At 32.2% G+C, this 14,179-nt stretch overlaps 1 protein-coding gene across 5 annotated transcripts in view; it reads right to left on the minus strand.

Annotated features, from left to right (window-relative positions):
- Positions 1 to 14,179, minus strand: part of Fur2 (furin-like protease 2) — a 390,070-nt gene that overhangs the window by 213,978 nt on the left and 161,913 nt on the right. The gene's annotated exons all lie outside the window — the stretch shown is intronic.

The raw sequence follows: 14,179 nt of genomic DNA on the forward strand, positions 1-14,179 counted from the left end.
TGGCATAACGCTAACATTTCCGCTGTTGGCTCGGGTGTTTCCACTATTTCGCGAATGCTAATTAAACTCATGGATTTGGTTGCGGGGTTGGGTTTTATGAAAAAGAAATAAATACTGGGCCAAATGCATTTCATTAGCGGTGCGCTTCGGTGGGCACGAACCGCCGGAACTCGGAAGTCAGTCAAAGGTGAATCCAATTAATCTCAATGCGCGAATGAACGATTTTCGACTGCGCTTACTCTGCGTGCAATTTCGCGGAGCATGTAGAGAGAGTTCGGTTCTCATTTTAACGGCACGTAAATGAAATTTACCGCGCAGACGCGTTGCGCTCGAATGAAGAAAAAGTAGTAAAGATGCAGCCGCATATACCTGTTGTTGCATATTAACGAAAGAAAAATACGCTCGTTATGCTGCGCATTTTCCGTGCACATTCTGTTCATCCATGTATATACATTGGACAAAAATCGTAAAAAGAAATTACGACCATTATATATATATATATCTATGCACATAAAAATATTTCCATGTAGTCGCATGCAAAAATTGTGGAAAGCCACGATTATATTAAGCATCCCAAAATGATTGCCTTTATGAACTTTTAAAAATTCAGTAATGTTTATTTTTAAAAAATAGAATGTAAGATAAGTTGTATTTTTTATTCACATATTAAACTATACATTACACTTTATCTATTAAACTTTTCTGATAATTGCATTTAACAAAGATATAAGAAAGATGAACAATGAAAAATAAAAAGCAATTATGCAAGGTGATTAATAACTAAAAATTAAAAGAAATTAAATTATTCACGTGAGTTATCAAATAAAAAAATCATTTTATATGTAGTGAGCTAGAAGAACATGTATTTTCGGCTAAGAGGATTTAAATCACTCCGAGAGCGATTAATGGGAACATAGTTCTGCCTGACTTCTCAACTCTCACACAAATACATTTCCATTTTGAACACGAATCCATGAAAATTGTGTTCAGCTACTCTTGGAACGATTCAAATCCGTTTCAATCGCAACTGCTATTATAAAGATTAAAGAAAGTTCGGTTAAGGTCACTCAAAGCTAGTTTGATCGTTTTTTATTTGCAAGTTTCGGAGCTTTCCCTGTTGAAATTTTTTAATATTTCAACAATATGAAATAATTGTGCAAATACTGACAAAAATATTCTTCTACGTACAGCTCCCATCGTCGACGATTTAGCCATATTGCGAGACTTCTGGGACAACCTGTACGAACAAGGGAATCACGATAACCATCGTTAACTACTGCTCCGAGTAATGGTATCGAGGATTTCACGTAACGGTAGAAAATTATTAGAAGTTATTACAGAACAATGCCGCCCCGAGGCAATGGCGTCCTTCTACTCGTTCGAAAATTAATTTCTTACGGTCCAATAGGAGGTCAATGCACGGAATTTTGTAACGTAATTATAAATCTATAACTTTGTTGTAGATTATAACAACATGCAGTTACGACATTTAAATTAGAATAAGAGATATTATAGAATAAAAGATATAATTAAGATTATAAATAAAAAATTAAAGGTAATAATTGACAATAACTTATCGTGTATGCAATAAAAATAATTTCGTATAATTATTATAGAATCTCTCTTTTAGAAATGTTAGAAATCTCTATATTCTAACATCTGATCCATATTTTCACTCTTATTCTAATGACATATTAAACTTTCAAATATCTCTCCAATTATTTCAGTCATCACATATCTACGTATTTTGAGTCAAAAATAGTCAAATTTTGAATAATATAATATAATTTTGCGCGATAATATCACTGTTTTGTATGATAATTATAATCGTCATATTAACTAAATAAGCACAACGAATCCTACTTAATTCGCGAGTTGGGCGTAAAATGAGGGAAAAGCTGATCGCACAAGTGCAAAAAAGTTTCACAGCGGGAAAGTTAGTTTTCCGACGTACATCCGCCGTAATAAAATTGAACCTCTCAAACTGAGGTAGAGAGGTAAAAAAAAAGAGAGAAAGATATTACAACCGCTAGTCTGTCTGCGGTAATTTCGCTCGATTTCCACGGCAAGGAGAAAACTCGTTGCTTCCTCACTTAAAAACTATCGCGTACAAAAAGAAATATTTAAAAAAAAAGCAAGTTCGTTCGTGTGTATGTCTCACTCTAAATTTTCATCGGCTAAATTTTTCCCCGGTTTCACGCTATTTTCCGAAGGCTTTTTTCGACCGTTTAAATCGCAATTTCGCATCGGTCGAATACTCCTGTCAGTTTTTCGCTTCAGATAATTCTCGAGAAATTGCCACGCCGCTTTGAAGAAACGATCTGTGAAGCCTGTAAGTGCACCGGCAAAAATTATTCTTTCCCAACATGAAGAGAGGAGGTAAAGTGTAAATATTTATCGCTCTTACGAGCATCGAAGAAGCTCTTACGAGCATCCGAGTCGTTAGATACGTTCTTTTCGTCACACATTTTTACACTTTCTTCACTTAAAACGAGATAGATATACGGGATAAGAACTAATAGAGAAAAGCAACAAAGTGCGATTAAAAAGAGCAAATCCGTTGTCGACAGGCTGGGCATCGCTAGGCATGGCAAGGAAAAACGTTAAGGGTTTCGTTGGCTCTCAACGTTGGACCGGATTGTACTTTTTTGTTGTTTCACATGCGCGACGTTATCATATCCATTTAGAAATGTAAATTCAACTGCGATAGCTAGCCAGCCCCGGACTTTTAATTCCTACCCGATAATAATGCGGGTCTCATTCATGATATCGTTGCAATTATAAAATAAGGACGTATCGTAAATGCCCACATTTCAATTTCCTCCTTCCATCCCTTCGCGTGTAATTAAGCTATTAAATAATTTCTATGTTAAAACACGGCCATTCATGCGACGTACAAGATTGTTCTTTCGGCTGAAAATCAATGTCTACTTCGTCGGAGAACAAGATGCTTCAATAGAGAAAGTTTTCGCTTAGTTAAGACAATGAAATTAACACACGATCGATATTTGATTCAGTGATGTCGGGCAAGGACGACGAAGAGAAGAGAAATGCTCGTGTGAACTTTTGCCGAGCAAGACTAAAAAGAGGAACATCTTTTCCGATAAATATGCTCTTTGGTATAATGCTCGAAATGCTCGAGAGTACGTCAGTTTGAATAACTTCCGGCAACACTAACGGCATAAGCAAAATGGAGAGAAGATAGAAGAGTAGATAGAGTCAGTCTGACATTAGTCTCATATTCAATTTTCAATGTTATAAAATGTAAAGAAATATTTCATACCAATCATCACGCCGTTTCTAAACTTGCAGCTTACATATCAAAAGCAGCTAGCTTTTAAAGAATTTTATTCCATGTTATGTATACTTGCGAAAATATTCGTACAAGCCAGTAAACTAAAAAATAAGAAGAAAAAAGCCTCTTAAATAAAATCGTGAAGTAAAAATATTTTAACAAATTCATTAAATAAGCATTATTTATTTTATGGCATAAAAATTAATTAAACTTTACTATAATGTCGTCGTTTTAATAAAATATTTTCAAAATTGTTTAAAATTATTAAGCTAATAAGCCTCATATTATAATTCAAATAAAATAAGAAAGAAACTATTAAACATAAATGTCCACGTGAAATTAAAAATTATACTAACATAATTAAAATTCGAATTAAAACACATCAGTTTTAAGTATAATTACGTTAATTGTTTTATTAAAAAATGATATACGTTGTAACTTTGAGAAAATATCAGTTCAACAGAAGACAAAGATTCGAACTTGTTAAAATTATATCGGTTTCTAGATAGAAGCGGCGATGTGAAACCGCAAAAGCGTAAGACGTAGAGAGCGACCAAAGGGTAACAAAGGGATGAAAGGGCAGCACGGCAAGGGTTTACCACGGGTTAAAGCCGTGTCCGCAGGAGCCTTTCTTCGCCGCGGGAGTCCACATCGCGCGCGCGACGGCCGCTGCGCTGATAAGACCAGAAGGACCAACTTCCTTGGCCAGCATCGTAAATTAACTGCCAGTCGTTTCCCGACAACTTCAACGAGCAGACGCCAAGGGCCGAGAAAGATTGATCCTCGACCCGACAGCGCGCCTCAAGCGCTCTTATGTGAAAACGCGTATCAAAGAGGCGGATTTCAAGGATTCTCGGCAACCTCAACGACAGTTACCGATGTTCGCATAAAGAATCTACATCTACACGTACATTTCTGATGTTACAGACACGACCGTGAATGCCCGAAATTTTAAATCATAACCTGGATTCTATATTTCAAAAAACTGTCAATATCCCTAATATCCCTTATTTGATTTTTCTGTGAAATAATTTAATTTAATTTAATTTAATTTAATAGATAAATTCAATTTTTCAAAGGCGATGAATTAAAAAAATAATCATACTTGCCAAATCAACACTTTTTTCCGAAGGAAGTTTACATTTTCATTATTTTTATTTTTGATTCTGAGTTGCTTCATTAAATGCATTTAATAAGCTCGAAATTTCGCACGTTCCACTGGAATCGTACATGTACTAAAGGATATAATTTATTTCCACGAATAAAAGGTATGTAGTACGTTATCTCACGCCCTCGACGTAAAATAAATCCTGAGATATACAGCGTTTGGCGTATATTTCCCCAAGAATCCACCGTATACTGATGTCCTTATCGCATTGCTGCACGCTTTACCGCAGGTTGAATTTATTTAACAATGCGACACAAGACGCAAATTATAAAATAGTCAGTCGTCCTTATCTCGTCTATGCACGCTTTACACGACGCAGCTTAACGATGCGAAGCATTTAACAATGCGAAACAAGGTATACTCTCAAGTTGTTGCTGTAGTTTGGTATTTGTGGTTGTTCCAGTCGGATCTCTCTCACTGTATATTTTCTCTTTTGCATAAAATAAAAACTAAATTATTGTCAGGACTGTCTCTTCATAAGTATAATTACAAGGAAAACAAAATAATGCATAACTACTACGAGTTTTTAAATACGAGACATAAAATATATGTGACATAAATTAAATGTGAATCAATCTAAATTATATTGTTTATGAAAAATGCAGCGACCAATATTTTTTTCAACCGTAATAAAAGCTGTAATGTAATAATTAATTACGAATGTAATCTGCTTTTATTAGATAGTTGTATATGAAAACATTAAAATCCAATATTCAGACAAAATAATATAGTTATTTTATTTGCAGCAAAAATTAAAAAAATATATGTATAATGACACAGAGAATTAATTTATGCAAATTACTGAAATGTTTTCTGCAAGAAAACAGCAACTGAATTGAATTTTCTGAGAATTGTTATTCATAAATCAAATTTACATATAATTATACATATAATTATACAATTTTTCCATAAACTGGATAATCAAAATTTATATTAAAAAAAATTATTTACATCTTTTCTTCATTTATATTATTTATATAACAATGTAACATTCAAAATTTCTAATAAATCTCACAGCATATCATTTAAAAATTGTTATCTAAGAACAATTAAGTTAAAAATTTTTTTCGATGTGTTAAAATTTAACAAACTTTGATAATTTTCCATATTCAACATAATTTTCATTATGTTACTTATTAACATTGTAAAAGTTCAAGTTTACAAAAAATGTAGGTTCCCTATGACTAGATATAATATTTTAAATTAAGAATTTCGAGTGGCATCTATAAACTTTCGATAGAATCCCGAAAAAATTAAGAAACTAAGTCGATTAATCAAAGAAAAACGACGAGTGTCGGCACAGGCTGGGTAGGCGAGAAAACGTTGAAAGAGAACGAACTTCTTCGTCATCGTCGTTTCGACCTCGGGGATTCCCTGAGTGAGTTTGATTCACGATGCACCGACGCGGAATACAAACGATGATTTACGAGAGTCTCGGTTTACCCTGCATCGAGTTTGTGGCTGACGACAACGATGCCGACGACTACCGCGTACCTAGCTACTTTCAAAGGCTCTTTACTCTTTACTCCAAGTACACCAAGATGTTCTGCACTTACCACTCGCTTACCATCGAGATAAGTAGCCCTGCACGCCTCAGTCGCAATTCCAACCTCCTCTCAGAAGAAAAAAAAACCCAGACCGCTAGAGAGAAAGAGAGCTATCGACAGTGGTGTCGAAATACGACAATGACAAATTTCATCGAGAATATTCGCGACGGTACGACCCATCGCGGATATTTGCACGAATTTTCAGCCTTGTGTTTCTTTTCCCGTGACGTTTGCTTGATAAAATCTCTCATCGCGAAAATTTTCTATATAAATTTCATAGATACAAGTACTTCAATATTTTTTTATCTTTATAAAAAAGGTTCTTCAATCCGTTAACTTTTGTGGTATTATATGTTGCTTTAATTGTGACAGAACAAAATAATGAATTGTTAAGAAAATCCATTATTAGTTGACGTTTCCAAATGATTTCTCAAAATGTCCCTCTGTTATTTTCAATCGAAGTACTCTAATTGATCGCTTGCATTTTTTAGATTTCAACAAAACAAGGTAAATTAAATGAAGCTACAAAACATAAATAAAAATTATGAAAGATCATATTAGTTTCCAGACCAAAATGCATACATTAACAAGGCTCTTATTCTCGTCGTATATTCGTTATCTCGATGGAAGCGAACGAGAGTTCGGTGAAAAAAATTGTTCCAACGGACAGAACAATTCGATTATCGGAGTAATCGAATCGGCCGTTGATTGACCGTGAGTATAGAGCCGTTCCACCGGAAGAACGCGTTGGCTATAATTAAAACTGTAACGCATACACGTGAGGCGAGGTGAGGCGAGGCACGCTAGTGTTCCGTTTCGGAAAATGTAATAGTACACGTTTTTACATCGCTTAATCGTACTCGACACGCTCGATTACTTGCACTCGCACGTTTCAATAAACCTTTCGTCATTGCAGGGACATATTCACCTTCAGTCGTTGTCAATATGCGATTAATTGAAGCGCGCGTATAGGCATCAGCTAATTTATACGCCCGAGATGATGCGCAAAAATTATCGCCCACATCGCCACATTGACGCTGGAAAATAATAATGAATTTAGTGCGGTACGTGAACGTGAATTTATCGAAGCCGGAATTAGCAAGCATGTTAAATAAACGGTTGCCATTGTTACGCTATTTGAAAAATATAAAGACTATTTAAAGTTTAATCTTATTTAAAATTTAATCCTGTGATATTATGCTGATTTTTCCGACACAGAATACATTATTTCACATTTATAAGAAAATCTAAAATCTCTAATTTATTATATAATGTATCTATCATTCTCTCTCTCTCTCTCTCTCTCTCTCTCTCTCTCTCTCTCTCTCTCTCTTTCTTATACAATTTCTCTTCTAATATTTTATTTTATACCATAAATAATTCAACAACCACGATTCAATATCGAATAAAATAACTCACAATTAATTCTTGAAATTCGATTTTTTGTATCTACATTTCATTCCTACAGCTAATAGAAATATAATATTTCATTATCTAAAAACGAAAGCAATCTTAAACGCGAGAACAGATTATCATAATTGATAAATAAATTTTAAATGACAAAAAATTACGATTATTTATTACATTTATTTTGCTGTTATATTTGCTATTCATCATTTTCTTCTAAGAGAAACAAAAATTGAGTAAGGCATTAAGACGTGCATTCGTGCATACACTGAAATTTTCGGAGATTGGCCAATGCTGAAGAATTTCTAGGGACAAGATGTCTGCATTTGATCTCGGAAAGTGTTTGCACGATCCTGAATTCGCCTAGTCTCGTAAAGAGCTGGGAAATCGGTTTTCGGTCGTATACCCGGTCTTCACATGTGTACAAACGTAAGTACTCGTCTAAATATATACGCATATAAAATATATTCGATGGATTCTTATTGGAGAAAATTCTCGTTTTTTTTTTCTACCTCTCCGACATGGCGGGGACATTACTCGATTATTCCGTGCGATGATATATTTTATAATCATTTTGAGCGGTTTATCGTTGAGCATTTAATTGTGAACCGCATTCCGATACGAAAAATACAACGGAGAAAATTCAATAATGTGATCGTGAACACGTGCCACATGCTACAAGAAAAATAGGAATAATAACGAGAAACGATTCACTTTTTGCGGCTCGTCCACCTTTCCCTGTTTCTGTGACAAGAACCTTGCAATTTATCTTGTTCCACGTCGATTTTATGTATTTTATTTTGCGTTAACTATTGCACTTCCATTATCTTGAATAAAGACAGATATTTATTACATTATGTGTATCATAATATCGAAAATCTAATCTCAACAAAAAATTATATTTTTATAATTTATTTAATAATTTTTTATTTATTTAATAATTTTTTTCTGGCTGAAAAATAACTCACATAAAAAATACGTATATAATTGTATATACTTTTTTAAATTATAGAATATAAATAAAAAATAAATTTTAGCTGTCATTACATCAAATATATATGAGATTTTAATTTCTTGTTATTATTCTTAAGTCATCTTGCTTCCGTTTTTCCTTAAATGTCTATTGTAATGTGCAATTTATTTTAGAAGCAAAAAGTGTATGAGTGTAAATATATATAAGTATTCGCAGCGTATTAAGTTGGGATCTATAAGTTCGCGAAACCTGTGAAAATTAGTTATTACTGTGGGATATTACATTATATAGATATTTATCATCCATTAAAATAGATCTCAATACTTTTAATATAATGACAGATAAGTTACACTGATTACACGGAAAGAACAATTTTGCTGAAATATCCAAAAATATAGTTAAATACAGATCTGAAAATAATTTATTGGAAAACACTTGTGTAGAAAATTTAAGCATGATGAGCAATGCTGCAACAAATTTTTATATTTCAGCTATCAAGCGATCTATACTGAAAAAAATATTGTACCAACACATATTATCTTAATTGTAAATAATTTTGTTAATTCACAACAGTACCATTAATGAAACAAATATTTATGCTCTTGTTTTAAAAATTTTATTTATTTCATTAATACTGTTATAAACTAACAAAATTATTTTCAATTAAAATAATACTATTAAAACATCTTTTTTTCAGTGTACATAATTATTTTGATAGTCCAACAAAATATATTTTCAGATCTATATCTAGCTGAATTTTTAGATACTTTAGCACAATCATTCTTTCCGTGTACTTATCCTTATAAGAAACTTCATCAATAAAAACATTTGTGAGAATAAAAAAAGTGAGAGTAAAAGTGTTTATGGTTTATTAATAATGATTACGATACATTAAATCCCAAATTAAATATTAAAAACAAAAATCTTTCTACATGAGTTTCTTATCTTACAAAGATCTTTTAAGACCCTTATAAATGTTTTGAGTAATCGAAATGTTATAATGTGCCTAAATACAAGATTACATTAATCTGTATTATTTATCTGATTGAGATTACTCCACGCGATTTCTACCAGCACATCACTTTCCGTCCAAATTATGATTAATCTTCTAGCGTGAGCAAAATTCCAGGGAAATGCTAAAGGTTGTTAATCGTTTAACACTGTCTAAGTAAAATAATTTATATAACGTCAAAACATATATATATATTATCAAAATATATATTTTTTAATACGCCAAACTTAATTTTATTTCAATTTGTAGTGCTTTTTAAACTGAAAATTATATTTTATCAAATATATTAGATAAATTTTATTTCGATAAAAATTTTTTTGATGATTGAGCTCGTCTGTAATTACTGTTAAAAAATAATTGGTAAAAAATAATTGGTAAAAGTACACTACAATATTTTCTTCTAATTTGAAATTACCATATATTTTTGTTCATTACATAATATTGTACATGTGATATCTAAATAATGAAAACCTGCGCGCGCATACACACAAGCAGACATAGTGCACAACGCAATCACATAGGTACACATATCATATTTAGCAGAAAATATATTACATGTATCGAATCTGATGGAACCGGCATAGTAAATTTTATCCATCCGTACCGTATATAGAAAATTTGCTGCATATTTTAGTGGGTCAGGGCATTGTACGAATTCGTAGTCTGAAAAACCGAGCGTAAAGTTTTCACGTCAATGACGAAGGATTATAATAATACCCCGCGGAAAGTTAGCTGAATGAAACCGGGAAACGAAGCGCGCGTATTCTGTCAGGCGAATTATTTCTGATCAATTCAAAATTATTACTGTACGTTGCTTTGTTGAATTAAATTATGCCATGCGAGGTATGTTGCTTTATCTACCGTATAAATAGATATCTATCAATATTTTATTAAACAGTTCTGAGGAGAATTGTCGATTAAATTTAAAAAAAGCACAAATTTACACAAATAATATCTAGAAATAATATGTAAATGGCGTATTATATATACATATACGAAAAAAAATATCATCTTATATAAAAAAAATGTGATGACCTGTATTAAGAAGTAGTTTTTTAAAAATACCTTAATAACTTGATGATAAATTTTGAAAATTTGTAGAATAAATAGTCAAGATTTTATGTCCATAAATTAATGAAAGATTTATGAAACTTATTCTACAATGAAATATTGCGAAAGTATTATAAATTCTTGCAAATAAGCCACGTTAGCCTAATTAGACAAAGCTAAGTAGCAAGTACATAAGTATAATATATTGAGTTCATGTATATTAGTAGAACAGAAGATTAGTATGGTAAAGTAATAATAGTAAAAAGCTAATGTGGAAGAAGCGTGTGATAAAGGATCGAATCAATAAAGTGACAGTAAAAAATTGAGCGTAACATAAAATAATGTAGTTCATTATAAATTTCGTTACAGATATTGGCCACATTTTCCTGCTCTAATTAACGGAACAATAAGAATAACTGCAATATACTTTGAGATCAAAATTAGCTCTTGCATCAAGCACATATTTTCATATACCTGTGCTTTGTCCAGTAAATAGCATTTTTCCTCGTTTTGCCAGAAACTAAACTTCCTCCACCAGCTAAAACGCACAAAAGAATCGTCGACCCCTTTTTTCGCTAGAATAATATCATGACTAAAATAACTACTGCGGCTCTAATTAAATATCACCTGCGGTCTGCGGGTTATTTAATTAGAACGCGTGTGGATTAGAGCGTAAATATGCAAGCAAGGTGGCTAAAAAGCCTCGGAGGATTCGCTTTCGGTAACTCTGCGAGAAAAAAATAAGATAATATTTGGATTCTCTGGATCTAAGCAAAAATGTAACTCAATAATAAGAGCATCACGAATATTTCACAGATACCTATTCAAGTAGTGTCAATTAAATACTTCTCTTCGTATAATCATATCCGTGAATTAAAAAAAGAAATATTTTACGTAATTTGATTAAAGACAAACTGTATAAAAAAGTGAAAAATGCATTATTAAAAAAAATGTTAACGTATTATTACCTAATATTAATACAAAAAATCAATACCATATTTTAATATGTCATTCGTATGTCATTGATGGTTCGAGTGTAGAAAAGTTTTAATTCAAATAATGAATAAATACGTTTGAAAACAAAAGATATTTAATAAAATTAAATTTTATTATATTAACAATACATATCGATAATAAAAGCAAAAATCTAATATTATTTCAAAGATAATTTAATAAATTAAAGGTAATTAAAAAAACACGTTCTTAACCAGGCTAATTTTTTCGTAGAAAAAATTTCTTTTAAAAAATTCAAAAGAGTCTCTTAATCATTCAAATTCTCCATTATCTATTTTAATTTAATATGCTATTTTATCATAAACCATTCTTAGAAAGAATTTTTTATCGAGACTTCAAATATGATTTAATGAATAAGAGAGTAGATATCCTAAACTTGAATTTCCCAAACCATCTTTTGCCTGTATGCTTATATGACACATTTCCCAGCATTACTCCTCAACTTTGCTCAATGGAAATGAGCTCACATATGTACACAGGATAAGCGTTACGCGATCTCCCGAGAAGGATTTCTCTTCCTAGGAAGATCGATCGAGCTTCGGACGTACCGTTCATCTACACATATGTATTTGTTTGTGGGCGTGTAGCAAAGGGAGGCAGTAGGAAAGAAGTCTCGTCTTTGACGAGATGGCTTTCCCGATGAAGCTTTTTGCTAGAAGTCTTCAACGTTCGCCAGCTTTTGCCCCGTACAAATGCTAGGCGTATAGTCGCCAGACGACATTTCCACGTTGTTTGCGAGGGAAAAAGCAACGGAATGACGTAAGCTTTTCGATTTGCAAACCATATAAGTCGAAGTTCACAGTTACCAAAGCTATGTTGATTTCAGATGCATTAGCGAACATCTAAAATTACATGTAATTAAACATAATGCACATATTCTTGTAAATGTGCAGATCTATTCCAGCATTTGCCAATATTTAAATTTAAATTAATATTTTATGAAGAAAATGGAGTAATATGAACCTTATATGTCGGTCAAAATATAAATCGCAGATATAAATTAGAGACGTAATCTCGAGAACTTATTTACATACCTATGTAGAAATATGATGAAGTTGCAAGTTACATTATATGTTACATCAAAGTTATCGAGTTAAAGCAAGTTACATCAAATGTAGAACATCCTTCTGAATCTTCATTTGCATCATCAAGATAAATCCACTAGAAGCTATCTCTACAGTATCGATCTTCGTTTGATGAAGCATAAAATGACACTATCGTTCTTTCGACGTGATATCATGTAACGAAATAGCTCATGTAACGCGATGATGGGACGGGTCCTCATTTTAAAAGCGTGTTAATCCCTATGATGTTGAGACGCAATCGCTGTTTAAATGATCGACGATAGTGATTATATTATTTTTTTTCACATCTACCGTAAAAAGTAGCTAGCAAGTTTAATCGAAAAAATTATAAGGAGGGACGACGAGAGCGACAACAGCGATGAGTTTTTCCATAAGGCAAGGTGAGCCTGAGGATTGCCGTCTCGGGTAATGAAGTTGCAAATCGAAGAACGAGGGGTGAGAAGGAAAGGCGAGCGAAAAAATCTCTGGAGGAGAGCGAAGTAAAAGTTTCCAAGCTCACGCGGCTAGCAAGCACTGTTAAGTTTCTGCTTTGCATATTCCGCTTTGAATGGTCGCCATCGTAATAATTCGCCGCGCTGCGAAATTCGCCAATGGGTTTCGCGTGAAACTACACCGCGATACACACTTTCGTATTATTTGCTTGCAGTTTCGCGTTATTTGACGGTCGTGGTTGTATAGTTTCTCGTAGTATAGCCCGCGGTTTAAGAAACATTCTGCGCTGCGCGAGCGTAATCGCGAATCTAACAAGAATATTCTACGATCGAAAGTTCATGCTATTTTTATTATTGGTGAAAAGCGAGAAAGTTTATGATTGTATATACAATATTTCGAGAAAATTATCGCTGAATTTATAACCGATGTTTAACATCGCTATGTATTTCGTTTATTTAGTTATTTATTGTACACATTGTTATCGTAACTACTTTTATGATTAATGCAAACGATTCATTGTTTTGTATCTGCATATTTTATGGCTAGTTGCCTTTGTCTCTTGGAAATAACACCTAAAAATTCGAATGAATAATGTAAATGAAATGGGTTGAATAAATGATATAACTGATGATATACTGTCGCGGCTATTTTAAATTGCTATATAGAAAATCATTGAAATGAAAATGTTATATTATTTTAATTATCTATGTGTCAATTTTATCAATAAAAAATAAAAATCAAAATTAAATAAAAAAAAACTTTTAACAAGAATACCTTACTGACATATTATACGCAAGTAATATAAAAATTTAAAAAGATTTTAATATGATAAGCACTTTAATCAGTTTAAAAACTAATTTTAATAATTTTTCGCATCTTTTCAAATAAATTACCTGAGATTATGCAAGTATACTTGGCTATTCTCCAAAGAAGAGTTCTTACGGTAGATAAACCTCTGAGAATCTTTAATTATTTAAAGACATCTGCCAGACGAATTAATTACCTGAATAAATTGTCCTAGAAATCTTAATATCTCTTTTAATATTCGAGCTGTTTAATATCTAGATTTACAGCTTTGACATAAATATAAAGCATCCTTACAAATGGGACGTAAATATTCTATATTTAACAAAAATAAAAATAAAAAATATTTATTTTAATAATAATTTTAATATTTTGTTAATCTTCTCTTGCTT

Source organism: Acromyrmex echinatior, chromosome 11 (assembly GCF_024713525.1).
Source record: "Acromyrmex echinatior isolate Ae372 chromosome 11, ASM2471352v2, whole genome shotgun sequence".
Lineage (NCBI taxonomy): Eukaryota > Metazoa > Arthropoda > Insecta > Hymenoptera > Formicidae > Acromyrmex > Acromyrmex echinatior.